The 14,084-nt window shown below is 47.7% G+C and overlaps 1 long non-coding RNA gene across 1 annotated transcript; it reads right to left on the reverse strand.

Annotated features, from left to right (window-relative positions):
- Positions 1–2,325: 2,325 nt before the first annotated feature.
- LOC148645152 (uncharacterized) lies at positions 2,326–10,340 on the reverse strand. Its single transcript, XR_015928376.1, has 3 exons — positions 9,642–10,340; positions 7,494–7,741; positions 2,326–2,738 (listed from the first exon to the last, which is right to left on the reverse strand). It is a non-coding gene; the product is annotated as an uncharacterized LOC148645152 (long non-coding RNA).
- Positions 10,341–14,084: the final 3,744 nt, after the last annotated feature.

Consider the following 14,084-nt stretch of genomic DNA (forward strand, 5'->3'; position numbering starts at 1 on the left):
TCTTTGTGAGTGGGGCCGTGCTTTACAAAGTGGGAAAGCTGGGTGTGCCAAAATTGCTTTTCATCCAAGCCTGCTTCATATTACCATTGATGCACTGTGGTGAAAGAGGTTCTTTGTTTCAAGGGCTGGACTTAATTGATACAGTATTTACTTCATGAAGCCCTATTTGCATTCCCAGTGCTCTAAGAGGAGGCTCAGAGGAAGTATGCCTGGAATGTCCTGGGAATCTGTGTGTACTGCACGAGATGCCAATAGAGATTCAAAAGAGCTGTGCGCTGCGTGCTTGTTGGGACATAATGTAATTGGAATGGACAGCCCCTGTATAAGCACCACAGTGGGGAGGGATTCTGAGGCAAGCAGAACGTGTGGGAGAGACAGAGGAAGAGAGGGAGACAGAGAGCCAGGAGACAGGAAAAGTGGGTGAAGGAGAAATCAGTCTTTCTGCTCATCCGTTCAAAATCAAAGAGCAACAATGCAGCATTCTTTACGGAGAGCAATTAGTAGTCTGCGCGGTTCCCATTGGAAAGAAACGGCCACCCCGTTTTCCATCGCAGGGAAATCCCGTATTATTTAAAATCATTAGGAACGTTCCTTCCCAATGACTGCCCATATAGGTTATAAAGTTCTGATGAACCACGAACTAGCCGTTATTAAGTTCTGCAAACACCTCGTGACAAAACTCCAAGGCTTTCATTAGGGGAGAATTTGTAAGACATTGTTCTGAGCCATCAGCCTTTATTTGAAATAAATTCGCTACTGGCCTTTCTTTGGCTCAGCCTGAGCGTATATACGTACAGTGTCCAGTACTCCCAAAAGCAGATGCTTCAGTGGTCATTCTTGATTGTGGTGAATATACTTTTTTTTTTTAAATCCACACATTGACACAGTGTTACTTCGTATTCTTCTTTTAACAATCTGCAGTGGGGAAAGAGAGTGAGAGAGCACCTGCTCTGTTCTTGTCGGCTGGATTCTGAAATACAGATTTTGGCAATATCCGTCCTAGCTCGCCGGGCCCTTAAAATACCCTTTGAGCTGGAATTTGTTGGAGAGGGAGAGGCAGACAGAAGAGCTGAGCGAGCAAACCCACTTGAGTTTGAGCAGGAGAAAGAGGAAGAGAGAGGGAGAGAGACTGTCTTTCCCACACTGAGAGTGATTCCCACAGTGCTCTGCTAATCCTTGTCTTAATTAGGACAGGATTCCAGCCCTCATGGCCCCGGTACAGAAAAGTGCATCTCCCAGCACAACAGGTGGAGCAAAGCTGTGGAGATTTGGCCAGATAGGCAAGAGGGTGGAAGGAGGAGGGGGCAGTAGGGTAAAACCCGTGAGCTGTGATTGGTGTCTTGTGTAGCTGGGCTTTGCCACACCTGGACAGCCCTGGAACTAAAGAGGGGAGTCTAGGGGTCTGCACAGCTGGCCACAACTTAAGAGGGATTTATAAAACAACATTAGCATTAGTCTTGTTTCAGTTTGACTGTTTCGCCCGAGAAACATCTGAAATCCTGAAAACGATCTGAAAGAATTGAAATACGCTGGGAGAGGACAGGTTTTCTGCATCCGAAACATCAAAGAGACTTGGCTGAATGAGTCCAAGCTTCCTACAGCATAAACAGTAGAAGAATGTTTAATAACAGACAAAGACACCAGAATGACAGCAATGAAGTTATAATTGTGAAGTTGTGACTGCGAGGTGACTACTGAACTGGCTGGCTGCCAGTACTTCTGAACAAATACAGTGAAGGTTTCAGCTCTCCAACCTTGAAAATAATATTTGATCTATATTAATCAGAATATTAATCTGCATGAAATTGCATATATATTAATACAAAGCCTGTGTATCTGTTATATATACTGCATTATGTCCAAGGTTAAAATAATACTGCTTATTGAGGGTGACATATTCCACTAAAGAGCTTTGAATGGGGACCGTGGGTTTGAAGGAAGAAGGGAGCAGTATCTAGTCATTTCTCCCGCCTTCAGTCTTTTCTTTCTTTTTTCCCCCCACTCCTTCCAAATGTCAGGATGGGGGGTCCCAGTCAATTTCTTCACAGCAGGAAGAGGAAAACGCAGACCCCAGGCAAGGGCCCTGCCACAACAAAGGAGCTTTTTCCGGCGCTCGGCTTTTCTGAGTCTTGCGTTCAGCCCGGGACGTCGGCCCGCTGTCTGTACCCACACCACGCTGTGGCGTTGAAATGCGCAATCGAACAACGGAACAGAGAGGGAAACGGCATAAAACCAGACCCGTACAGTCACCCGATCTGCCCCCGTCTTCTTATTTGGATAGAGAAAGAGCAGGCAATCTAGGTAATTAGAGGATTAGGGCCAGAGGTTAGAACAGCTGTCTGCACAGTGGCCTACTAAAGACCATGCCGGCCAGCTAAACTCCTCCATTGTGCAGCGCCAGGACAAAGTTCTCAGGAAAAGGCTGTGTGAAAACCGCAGTACTTCAGTGGCTGAGCATCGCTGAAGTGGAAACAGGTGTGTCTTGTCCAGTGAGCAAAAGATCCTGGGATCAGGGCCAATTGTCTTGTCAATACCTTCCAGTGGGGGGAGGAATCAAATTCACAGAAGCGCTGGGAAATTAAGAAGCGCTGCTGCGAGTTTTGACTCCTGTGTTCTTGAGAGATATCCAGCGAGAACGGGAGGCACTTCTTTACACAAAAACTACCCAGCCGTGTTGTCAAAGATGATCCCATCACTTCTTTCAAAACCTGCCTGGATGAGACGCTCAGATCACTTACCTGCTAGGCAGAAATAAAGCAAGATTAGCAAACTGACTCTCATAGGTTCTTATATCACAAGGTGCCTGATGCAAAGAGGGTACAAGCACCCCAAATGTTGCCCCAAGATCTTTGCAAGGTTTAGATCAGATCACTTTATTGGCCATATACAATTTCTTGCATTAGGAATTTGTCTTTTCGCATCCCCCAGCTTGTAGGATTCCTCTGCCAGCTGTGGGATTTGAACCAGCAACCTTCCAGCCACACAGCTCCACCCCAAACATGTATTGGGTCTCATACCATCACCGACTGCAGTTTACTCTGGGGATTTGAACCCAGACTCTTACCGCCCGCAGACCAGGGTGCATACAGGACGACCCATAGCGCCACTGCCCAAAACCAGGCTGGACACTCTGGTGGGGAGGGGTTGGGCTCCCACCAACTCCAAGACTGCATCTCGTCTGTCCGCAGGGTCTGACTGGGGCAGGTGTCCGGAACAAAACAGACCACTTACGGAGGCGTCTAGCGCACACCCGCGCAGCCCGAGAGAGCGAGAGAGGCTCGCCACATCACAGGAGACCTGCTTCAGCCCCGTGCCATTTATCTCTTGACAGTGCAAGGACAAAACGAACCCGTAACGCAGGATCCAAAAATGACGAATTAGACCGTGATATGCCGTGTAGACCATTTTTTCTATTTGCAGAAATGGAAAATGTGGGGAGTCTGTGGAAGGTTTTGTGTTGTTGAAGTTGTTTGTTTTGGTTAGTCCTGAGTGTCAAAAACACCTGAGCTCACACATGGAATAAAAGAAGAAAGAAGCAAGCAGATGAAGTCATGAAGTCATCAATGAGCACTGGAGATTTAGAGCCCAGCAGACAGTGTTTCTCCAGCAGGAGGGCTGGAAGTCTCTGGATACTGTAGGCACACTGTAGCCAGAATGGCCAGCAGACGTCTCCACTACATTCACAGGCATTCTGAGGAAGTTTTTTCCTGAGTGACACAAACTACCGTGGAATTCCTTTTGTCCCGACAGAGTCATGTGGTATGTCTGTCTCAGACTAACAAGCCCATGCCTATAAAGTGTTCTCCAAACTCTCCCCAGCAGGTAAATCAAATGCACCATGCATACACACATTTTCAGAAAGCTTCGTGCTGTATTTTTTCAGTTCAGGTGCTTGAAACATTGAAAGAAATGAGAGATTTAATTGGATATGGGGAAGCTTGGAGTGAACGAAACGTGTAAATCTAACAGCTTTGTTTATTGTACTCTTTGATAGCGTGCTAGATTTACTCTCCCTCCCAAAAGTAATTGTGAGTAGTTTCAGTTCTTCACAGTTATTTATGTTCTGTAACTTTTCTGTAACTCACGGATACAGTGTCATTCAAGAAACTGGAAACTGTAATGAGTTACTTTCCAAAAGTAAGGACCCAAACGTCCGGACTGCAGCCTGCCTGAAACATTACAAACAGGCCATGAAGCCTCCATGTGCATTGTTATGATTATTATTTTAGTGAGAATAATACTAAAGATTTTAATTGTTAATAAAAAAAGCTGTGCAATGTTTTTTACTTTATGCAACATCCTTCGGACGGCAGTTCTACTTCTCTGCTCTGGGGCCCTTCAATTCTAGTCCTGGGGTGCTGTCTGTGTGGAGTTTGCATGTTCTCTCCATGTTTGCATTGGTTTCCTCCTGGTGCTCCAGTTTCCTCCCAGTCCAAAAAATTACTGGTAGGTTAATTTGCTTCTGGGACAACTGGCCCTGGTGTGAGTGCCTCTGTGCCCTGTAATGGACTGGTATCTCATCCAGGGTGTATCCTGCCTTGCGCCTGAAGCTTGTCTGGATAGGCTCTGGCACTCCTGAGACCCTAAAGGGGCTTGACAAGAAAGCAGTAAAAATGAACATTATAGGAAAAGGAGTCAGGTAAGCAGCTGGCTCCATGTGAAATCCACCAATTTTCTAACTGGTATTTCCAGTACGGGGTCGCAGGGGAGTTGAAGCCTGTTCTGGCAAGCAATGGGCACACCAGTCCATTGCAGGGCAGACACCCCAGGGCCAATTCTCCCAGAAGCTAATTAACCTACTAGTATATCTTTGGATGTGGGAAGAAACTGGAGCACCAACAGGGAACCCGCACGAAAACAGGGAGAACATACAAACTCCACCCAGAGTGTCCCTCAGGAATTGAATCCAGGGCACCAGTACTGCGAGGCAGAAATACTCATTGTTTGATCTTATGTGATGCACCCTGCTGTCATTGACTTGCTACTCTTTTCAATTTTCAAGATGCTCAAAAAGAGAATACAAAAAGAGCACATCTGCTTGCTTGGAGTAAGACAGAGAGAGATATAGTAAACAGCAGAACAGAGGATTTCAAAGACTGTCGAGTCCAGACTGTTAAAAGAACAGACTTGTTTTTTTTTAGTCATTACAGGAGTCAGTTGTTAGTGTTGTGCTCACAAGTGGTGAGAGTTTGTTAATGGTATCAGTCAAGCACCTTGCCAGCAAATTTCCTGAAGTCGGTCGAGTATAGAATGACAATGTGCTGTGCACTCTGCTTTATGATTGTGTGGGGGACGAAACTTCATAGCTTCCTTCAAACGTCAGTGCCAGGTCTGATAAGAACCAGGACTGCAATTTCATACGTACTGTATATGCTCAGGTTTTTGCAAGGCAGGTTTTGTAAGCAGGTCGTTATTCATGTTAGACCTGGCAACCTTAATATATCTGGGCGCCTCAGTTAGTATGGCAAGGTTTAAAAGGTTTTACAAGTGCTTTGATGGCACAGGAAATGTGATATTCCTCACTGCCCATATGACATGGAGCAGGAATGTCCTTCGATTGCACAAGTTTGGCACCATCAGATCAGCGTGGATCCCGGACGAAATGCCTGGAAAGAGTGGCGTCAGACGACCAACGGGAAGCCTGTCATTGATCACCAGCTGTTTTGAAAGGAAAAGTTGAAAAACATCTGCGAGCCACTGAGTGTTGAAGGGATTCAAATCCCCTTTGTGGTATACAAAACGTACTTACAGTATCCCCAAAACAGTAAGAACCCTAAAAAACCCAAGCCCCAAAGCTCTGCATCCAAGAACACACTGGGGCTCCTTTTTTCTTTTTTTTCCAGGCTGCAGTCTTGAAAACAACAGGCACTTCGAGAAAAGGAAACATAGACAAAAGCAAGGCTTGTACAAGGATTCTCTGAGTCACGGTTCCGTATTTGTCTTTTCTGCCAACTCTGCCAGACCTACTTCTAAACCTTCTTGTTTTTATCGCCGTGCAGTTCTAAGTGCTGAGGAGCGTCTGGGCTGATGTTAACCCACAGAGCTCTTTCATTCAGGCTGATCACTGACTGAGGCCGTATCCCCTAAATTCCCCCCGGAGGGTCCTTGTGTTCGGCACAGACAGCTGTTTGCAGCCCGGGGAGGAGGGCGGCGGTGGTGTGTGTGTGGGGGGTTTGATTGTTTGTATGCGGTGTCTGCTCGTCTCCCCCTTTTGTTTTTTGGCGGGAAACGGAGCCATTGCCTTCAGTGACCTCCCACCCTCCCACCCCGGCCCATAACAAACCCCATTTCTCGCTCCTTCAGTCCCTTCGTCGGCCTCCCACACCCTCGCCCCCGAAATGATTGATTCTTTCTCTGCATTCTGGAGAGGATTACAGCCATCTGCAGCCTCTTGAGGAACAAAAGTGCCCCCCCCCCCCCACCCTCCCTCCCCCATCTCCCTCCCTCCCCACCCTGCAATCACCTCAGCGCTTCAGAGGGATAACAGCCCCACATCAATGCGCTCTGCCCCTCTCCCTCAATCCTCCTTCGGCACTGACCTCTGCTGTCAAATCCAAGACTGTCCTGAGGCCTGCATTCATGTCGCCCGCCCCTCTGTGCGCCTGGAGAGCTGGAGGAGAGGGGCCAGCCTCTCCTCCCTTATATGAGCCACTGACACACCGCCTCCATCCCCTCCTTCTACCTGTCCCGGTTTAAAGCAAATTACAGTTAGATCTGCTCGTGCCTCAGCTAGAACTTGCAGCTCCTCAAAAAGCCCAAAACGCATACGGTCTTTTTCTGCCCTTCTAATAACGATCATGATGTGATGCTGTTGACACTGTAGCTGGAAGACGCCACTGGCAGGTGTTTCGATAACCGAGCTCTATCCTGCATCACAGCACAGATCGGCGAGTCTGCCAGAGCAGGACGAGGCGAGCACCGGCTATCGGGCTCGTGCTTTCCGTGTGTGTGTGTGTGTGGTGGGGGTCTGAGTGACTAATTGGAGAACAGCTGCACGGATTTGCATTGATTAATCTGCACTTTGGTGGGAAGAAACGAGAGGGGGAAATAAAAATCTGACTCAGCTGGCGAGAACAGGAAGGAATTCTTCACGTGAAACTTGCTCTCCTTGTAAACAAAGCTGATTGGAATTAACACACCAATTACCCCTTTGGAGCAGAATTCGTGCAGGCCGGTAACCAGCACACAGTAGATCCGTGCCTTGAACTCTCCCATCTGAGGAGCTGTTTTTCATTTCTCCTGGTACACGTCATCCAGAAAAATGCAATGCTCTCACTCAGTGTTAAATCTAATCTAATTCCGGCCTCAGAATCTTTCTCCCATTTCTTATAATTGCTTTCCCTAATAGACTTAAGGGCTACTTGTGACTAAAGGTACTTTATGAATGTGTAATTATCAGGGAAGGTCCTACAGCAATCCCAAGAAAAAACGAGCTCCCCCGATCTTTACAGTGACTCAGAGTGACTGCCTTATTTATTTTTACTTATATCCACCTGATCTGGAATTGCCCATCATTCCTGCAGGTCTCAATTCACAGCAGAGACTCCTGTACTAATCCGAGGGAAGATGAGGAGGGGAACGGCTCGTCTTCATCTTTCCATGCACCGCGAACTCCGCTGGCAGGGCCGTACGTCTCTCACTGACGTCACTGAAGACTGGCAGACTCCCAGGAAGCTCTGGGGGTGGCCAAGTGCAACCCTTTTCCTGGGTTCGTTCTTCTGCTCTGCCGTTTGGGAGAATCCTGCAGGCGACAGGTGAGATCACCACCAGCTCAAACATTCAAGATCTCCATCGTGGAGTACAACCAGCGCTGGGATCGAGCCCAGCCTGTTTACTGTACACTCCAAGCCAGTGCACGGGCCATGTGAACCACAGCCTCCTGTCGGTCACACGCCTTCCCAGTTTGCCCCAGTGAAAGGCTGACTCAGGTCAGGGTGGCAAGAGCAGATAACACTGCAGCAGTTCTGCTGGTCAGGAGCAGACCAGCAAACATCTCAGATTTCCTCAAGACAGGGAAATTAAGCACTATGAGGGAGTGGAGAGGGTTAGCCCTGCACCTTGCAAAACAAAATAGAAGCAGAACCGTGTGATCAAAAGATATAATGCAGTCATGATCACAAAGTAAGCAAACACTGATAAGCTGAACGGTACTCTTGCATTCTTTAACATGCCAGCATGTACAGATGATTTCTGCTGAAGTCATCAAAGCAAGTGAATACTATTCCCCTGTGGGAAACCTGCCCAAGTAATTTATTCACTGTGGAGTGGAACGTTTGCCAACTGGGAAAATAAAGATCATCATGTCCAGTTGCGTACAAAATAGCACTTCTTTACTGAAGCAAGCAGACTGCAACAGAGCTGGAACAGATCATTCCAAATCCAGAAAGTGTGCAGTTGACACTAAGTTGCACTAATTGTGCAAATCATAAAAAATGACCATGGCTTCATTGCACACTTTTATTTTTATTAATAAAGTGATGTGGATTAGTTTGAGTCAAATAAGTCAGTTCCATTCCACTAACCCCAGCAGTTCACAGAGGCGGAAACATGCCATTTCAGCCTGAACTTTCTCCACGGACAGCAGGGAAACAGGTATTGTTTTGCATAGACTACAATTCAGCAGGGCTACATAATAGGAAAACTTTGCACTGCCTAAACATTGAAACAGCTGCCTGGCACAAGGGCAGACCTTATCAGAGAAAACTACAATGAAAAGTCCAAAGTAAGCAACACAACTAGAACTTGGAGGAGTATCTCTGCCATCTGGCCGCTGTAAAACTGCTCAAAACCCCAAATCATACATTCAAAGGTACGTCAGAGATGTTTCTTTTCATCTAAAACACTATGGCCCGAATCTTCTAGAAACCAGATTATACATGGCAAATTCTCTAAACGTAGTTTAGAAGAAGAAGGACAGAAACCCGTATTAAGCAAATGCTAATTTTTCTGCATAATTCTGAGATTCTCTGTTGATTATAAACAAATAACATTCTAATGAAAATCTACACACTGAAATTTTGTGAAAGTGGGGACGTTCTCCTCATAAAATGCGACTCCTAATGAGCCCATAAGGTCCATCCTTTACTCATCTTGCAGGAAAAGAAGAGTTTCCTGAATTCTATTTTCATCAGATGATGAATTATTTGAGCAGGTCCATGGTAGATACTTAGCACAAAGATCCGCTGGCTTATACAAAATAGTAACAGAAGCTTCCTTTAAAATTATGCATTTATCTCAATAATAAATCCCCATCAGAACGCCCCCAGAATGGAAACCCTTGAACACGGGGCTGCTGTTTTCTACGTGTAGACTGTGGCTGAAGGTTTTGGGCCTTCAGGGACTGAGGTCCCTAATCTCATGCTAATTACAGACGGGCCGTAATAACAGGACAGCTCCCGACTTAACAGCACTTAATAAAAATGCACTCCGTGTATTTACCAACGGTTAAAGGGACTGCAGTAACGCACATTGCAAGTATGGTCAAAGTGTGGTCATTGACAGGAAGATCCGTTAAGCCACGACATCATTGCTAAGAGAACAGGACAAGGCAATGGATAACACGTTATTGACGTGGTTCGCCCGATGCTTTTGTCCAGCAGCGATTTCAACAATCTGTTTTTTTTTCCTTTGTGCGTACACACCTCTGTACCTGTTTATACAGCTGGTTGAACCGGAGCCCTTCGGATTAGGGTCTGTTGCTCAAGGGCTACTGCAGCTGTGTCCCGTTGTGCAATCTGAGCGCACATCGCGCTGGTCGGAACCGGCGCTCCACGCTGTCAGCCCCTAGATAAATAGAGGAGATTTATGTCCAATTCCTCTGACGCTCGCTCACCGGCGTCCAGGGTAAGTGAGGAGGCTTAGCCGCATTTCCTACGACCTGTTTTTCAATGACGTGCAGTAAGTGAGCAGACTGGATTGATACGACGCGGCATTTACTGCAGAAAATCACTGCGGTGAGTCTCCAACATCCCACCACGAAGCATTGAGAAAGATTGCGCCCACCCCCCAAAAAATGGAAACATCCAGAACAAGCATTAGAACCTGGACTACGAAGCACTTCTGAGCGAGGCTCGCTTTTTTTCTGTCTCCACCGTTTTATTTTTTTGGCTTGGCCTCTCGGGGGTGTAGATAAAAACTGGGAGCTGGGGACATTGTGAGCTACGCATTTCCTTCGCCTCGGCGTTTTCTGCTATCCGGGATCTGAAGGCAGAAACATGCCCCCTGTGGTCCGAGCAAAAGAGAAAGCAGGCAGAGATAAAGACAGTGGGGCTTTGTGAGCAGGGCCCGTGAACAGCACAAGGACAAGCAACAGGACCCTGGTGTCTCTACGAGAGACCTGCGCGCTCCACCCTTGTTTCTTCCTCTCCCCTGTGCTTTATCGCGTTTGCTCAAACCTGGCAGCGGCTCCTGTTTTGCGGCTGGCAGGAGCCCTGCTGTCGTGGCGCCCCTGCCCGTCCAAACAGGAGCGGGCGGGCGGCTGGGTCACCGTGCCAGCGCCGCCAGAGAGGACACACCTCGGAGACGGAAGAACAACAGGCAGGCCTGCTTGCTCCAAGCACAACAGGGCAGGAGCAGGGGCTGGTTACAGGAGGACTGCGCCGAGCACACAAGACGTGACCCATCTGGCAGCGATGATCGTGTGGATTTCACTTGTTTGTATTTATCTGACAGAACATCATGCGCTGAACTCAATGCAGACGCTTCCACATTCGTGGGTGAACAGAAATATCAGATGCAAAAGCTGACGACTACAATGCCAAAAAAAAGTTCCAGGAGGTAGCTGCACAGTCTGCAAAGGCACAAGTTTTAGGTTTATTTCATGCTGAAAAGAAGAAAAAAAGACAACGTTTCGGAGCCTTCTTCAGGTGTGGGACTCCACAGCTGAAACGTGGTGTCTCTTTTCAGCATAGAATAAACCTTTACCCTTCCCTTTACAATGAAAATATACTGCTCCCCCAAGTTACTTAAAGTTACATTCAAAATGGACTGTAATAAAAGGGGACAGAGACAATAAAAGTTTAGTGCAGCACTGTTGAAGGACACTATAACTGGTATACTACACTCTTCAGAAATTAGATGGCAGACTCTTGAGTTCTGTGAAGAAATTAAATCCTTTAGCTACAGTGGGCTACAGAACAAGAATGCAGGTATTTCACAGCACACTTCTTGGAGTCTGCTACCCATCCATGCAGTCTCAAAGTACTGCACTGAAGTTTACCCTGAGTCCAAGATAAGACACAGGACACCCACGGGGACAACTGCCAGATAATCTTGTCACTGGAGGAAGTGAGGAAATTCGATGACCCATACAAAATCCGTAGGCCTGTGGAAGACCACGCAAACTCCACACAGAAATTTCCCCAGGCTGGAAACTTAAGTGTGACACCCCTAGAATGCTGCTTTTAAGGTTTAACTGCTATTCAATTGATGAAAGCATAAAATGAACTTTAACAGTGCAACCGGGCGTGTTTGTTTAATTTAACAATGGAGGGGGGAATTGTTTCCAAAGTTAAGGGAAAGAGGAAGCTCCTGATTACATTTAATACCTCACTTCTCGCACCGTGTCACAGGAGATGGCTTTCCACCGAGGAGCAGATTGTGTAACAGTGACAGTTTAATGGGCTGCGGGGAGCACAGTGTTGTTGTGGAAGTCTAGGGAGCATCCTGAGGCACTGTGCCCAGTCTGGCTTCACCACGCAGGGGTTGGGCTCACTCTACTTGCCCCCGGACTCCCAGAGGGGCCTACCCGGCTCCCCCACCCCACAACGTCCTGTTTTTGACTTCACCGTGGCGACGTGGTTGTTCTGGCAGTTAGAGGCCCGGCTGGCACCGTTCAAGAACGCCAGACGCCTGACTGAGGAAAAAAACAACAACTTCCTGTCATCCTTTCACACTCTTGCGGCAAACTACTCGGTTTTCTGTTTGGGCTGAGGAGGGACGGGAGGGGAGGGGAGGGGAGTGAGGGCTAAGAAAAGGGCCCATTTCTAGCAAAGTAAAAGTCAAAAACACAGATGACAAACGCCCAAATGCAGTCCAATAGTCCAGAGCACCAGGGAAGGAGGTTTTTCCATTTAATTCACTGGAGGATATTGATGCCTAAGTACCTCAGCAAGTTAGATTCCCATGTTTATTTTTGTTCAGACTCCTAGCCAAATAACCAGCGACACTTGGAAAATAATGGAAAATAGTCTAGGGGGAACGATTTTTCATGGCAGAGCCTATTAGATCTTAGCCCGGGGGGAACAGTCTTTCAGGCGAAGCTGGCTGCCTTCCGCGAAGCGATTGCCGGACTGTGGAAGCGCCGATCCGACTTGTGCTGCGCGTTCCCTGTGGAGCCTCCAAGCTCTGGCAGGAGGCCAGAATTCCGAACCGCTGTCCGTCTCCATATCCGCAGCAGGCGGGCAGCGAGGCACCCCCCCCGCCGCCGCCCCCACTCACAGCGCAGATCCTTAATGAGGATTTATCACTTCCTGAATGCTGAAGCTGGACTGGCTCGGCAGCCCGACCTCCTGGGAGCAGGCGGCTTGCCCGCGACACGGCGTCTACTCTCCCCGAAGACCTTTCCTCTTCCCCCGTCCGCCGCCAGCAGCCGACACGCACCAATAACGCAGCCGCCACACCTAGCGCACCTACCTTGCAGGGCCTTCGCACACTGACCCCTGACCCCTTTGCCCAGCACACTCCCGCCTACCAGCTTCTAGACAGCGACTTCTGTCAATATCTAGGTCTCATAATCCAGAGGCGTCAGGCCACGTGAGGTGTTTCTCCACACATCCGGAACAAAGCCTGGAGCGGAGCAGAGACACCGCCAAATTGCAGGTGAAGGAGGGAAGGGCTGATAGCTCCCACCTGAAATCTGGAGGTGGGGGGGGGGCATAGGGGTGGAAACACTTAAATGTTTCCTGCAGGGTAAGTGACACGAAGCCGAGCAAGCAACACTCAATGTTTCAGTACCTACCTACCGAATTTCATTACAGCACTGGGGAGCAGATGGACACTGGGCAAGACTAATGGTGTGTGTCTATCAGCAGATTCTACTGCTCTCTCCAGCAATGTGCCTTCCTCATTAAGAGGGAGAAACAAGGAGGACGTGGTGGGACAGAAAAAGGAAAAAAAAAAATGCAAGAATGGGCTTTGCCTTCTCTTGAGATCCACCTTTTAATTCTTGAAGCTTTTTCTGGAAAGAGCTCTGGTTTCTGTCCAAGCCGAGGCAGAGTCCTGCCAGGAATTTGATTGCCGAAAACTTGCTGTGCAAGACGAGAAAGCTCCCCGTGTCGGGGTGGGGGGGAGGTCTTTGTTGAAGCGATTCTTAACTGGCACCAGAACAGCTCGCATCAGCAGAACTGCGGTTTGGACTAGAGTGCGCACGGACAACAACCCTCTGTCTGCTGGAGAACACTGGCTCTTGGGAATGAATCCCCATTCATTAGGCTGTGGGAGAGGCAAACCAGAACAGGCCTGCCAGGAAATGGGTAGAGTAGCATGTGGTATAAATCGCTGCGGCGTGATCTTTTGGAGGCCAGTTGTACTGCAGTGACCACAAGGTTAGGAGACATCCAGTGACCTTCCTCACAATACACCCAGTTTTAAAAGGGATGTGTAGTGTACTTTTCAAACTCCATACACCATGCAGAAGGAACCAAACTGCAGGTTTAGGAAGAGACCTTAGAGAAATGTGCCTCAAGTACATCTTCTTGAGGAACTACGCATGAAACTAAATTGGTGAGAAACATTCGTAAGTAATGCAATAACACTGCAGTAAGTCCGTGCCATACTACCAACTTTATTCCAACTATTAAAACACAAATATTGTCTCTATACTTTCCATGTTTTAGAGGCCATAGACTTTAAATTGTGTTCTTCATGTTTACCTTCACTTCCAGCGTTTTTTCCAGTCTAAGTCCACTGTGTAATGGGGCAAACAGCTCCAGTAAACTAACAGCTCAAGAATTGAATCCAATTAATAAAAACACCTAGAGGAGAGAAGGGAATAAAGTGGAAGCATTTGTGGAAAGAGAAATTCATATCAAAGCATTAAAAAGTCACTAAAGCCAACCATCTGGAGCAGTGACTTAACACACCTA

This window comes from Lepisosteus platostomus, chromosome 19 (assembly GCF_059453375.1).
Source record: "Lepisosteus platostomus isolate fLepPlt1 chromosome 19, fLepPlt1.hap1, whole genome shotgun sequence".
Classification (NCBI taxonomy): Eukaryota; Metazoa; Chordata; class Actinopteri; order Semionotiformes; family Lepisosteidae; genus Lepisosteus; species Lepisosteus platostomus.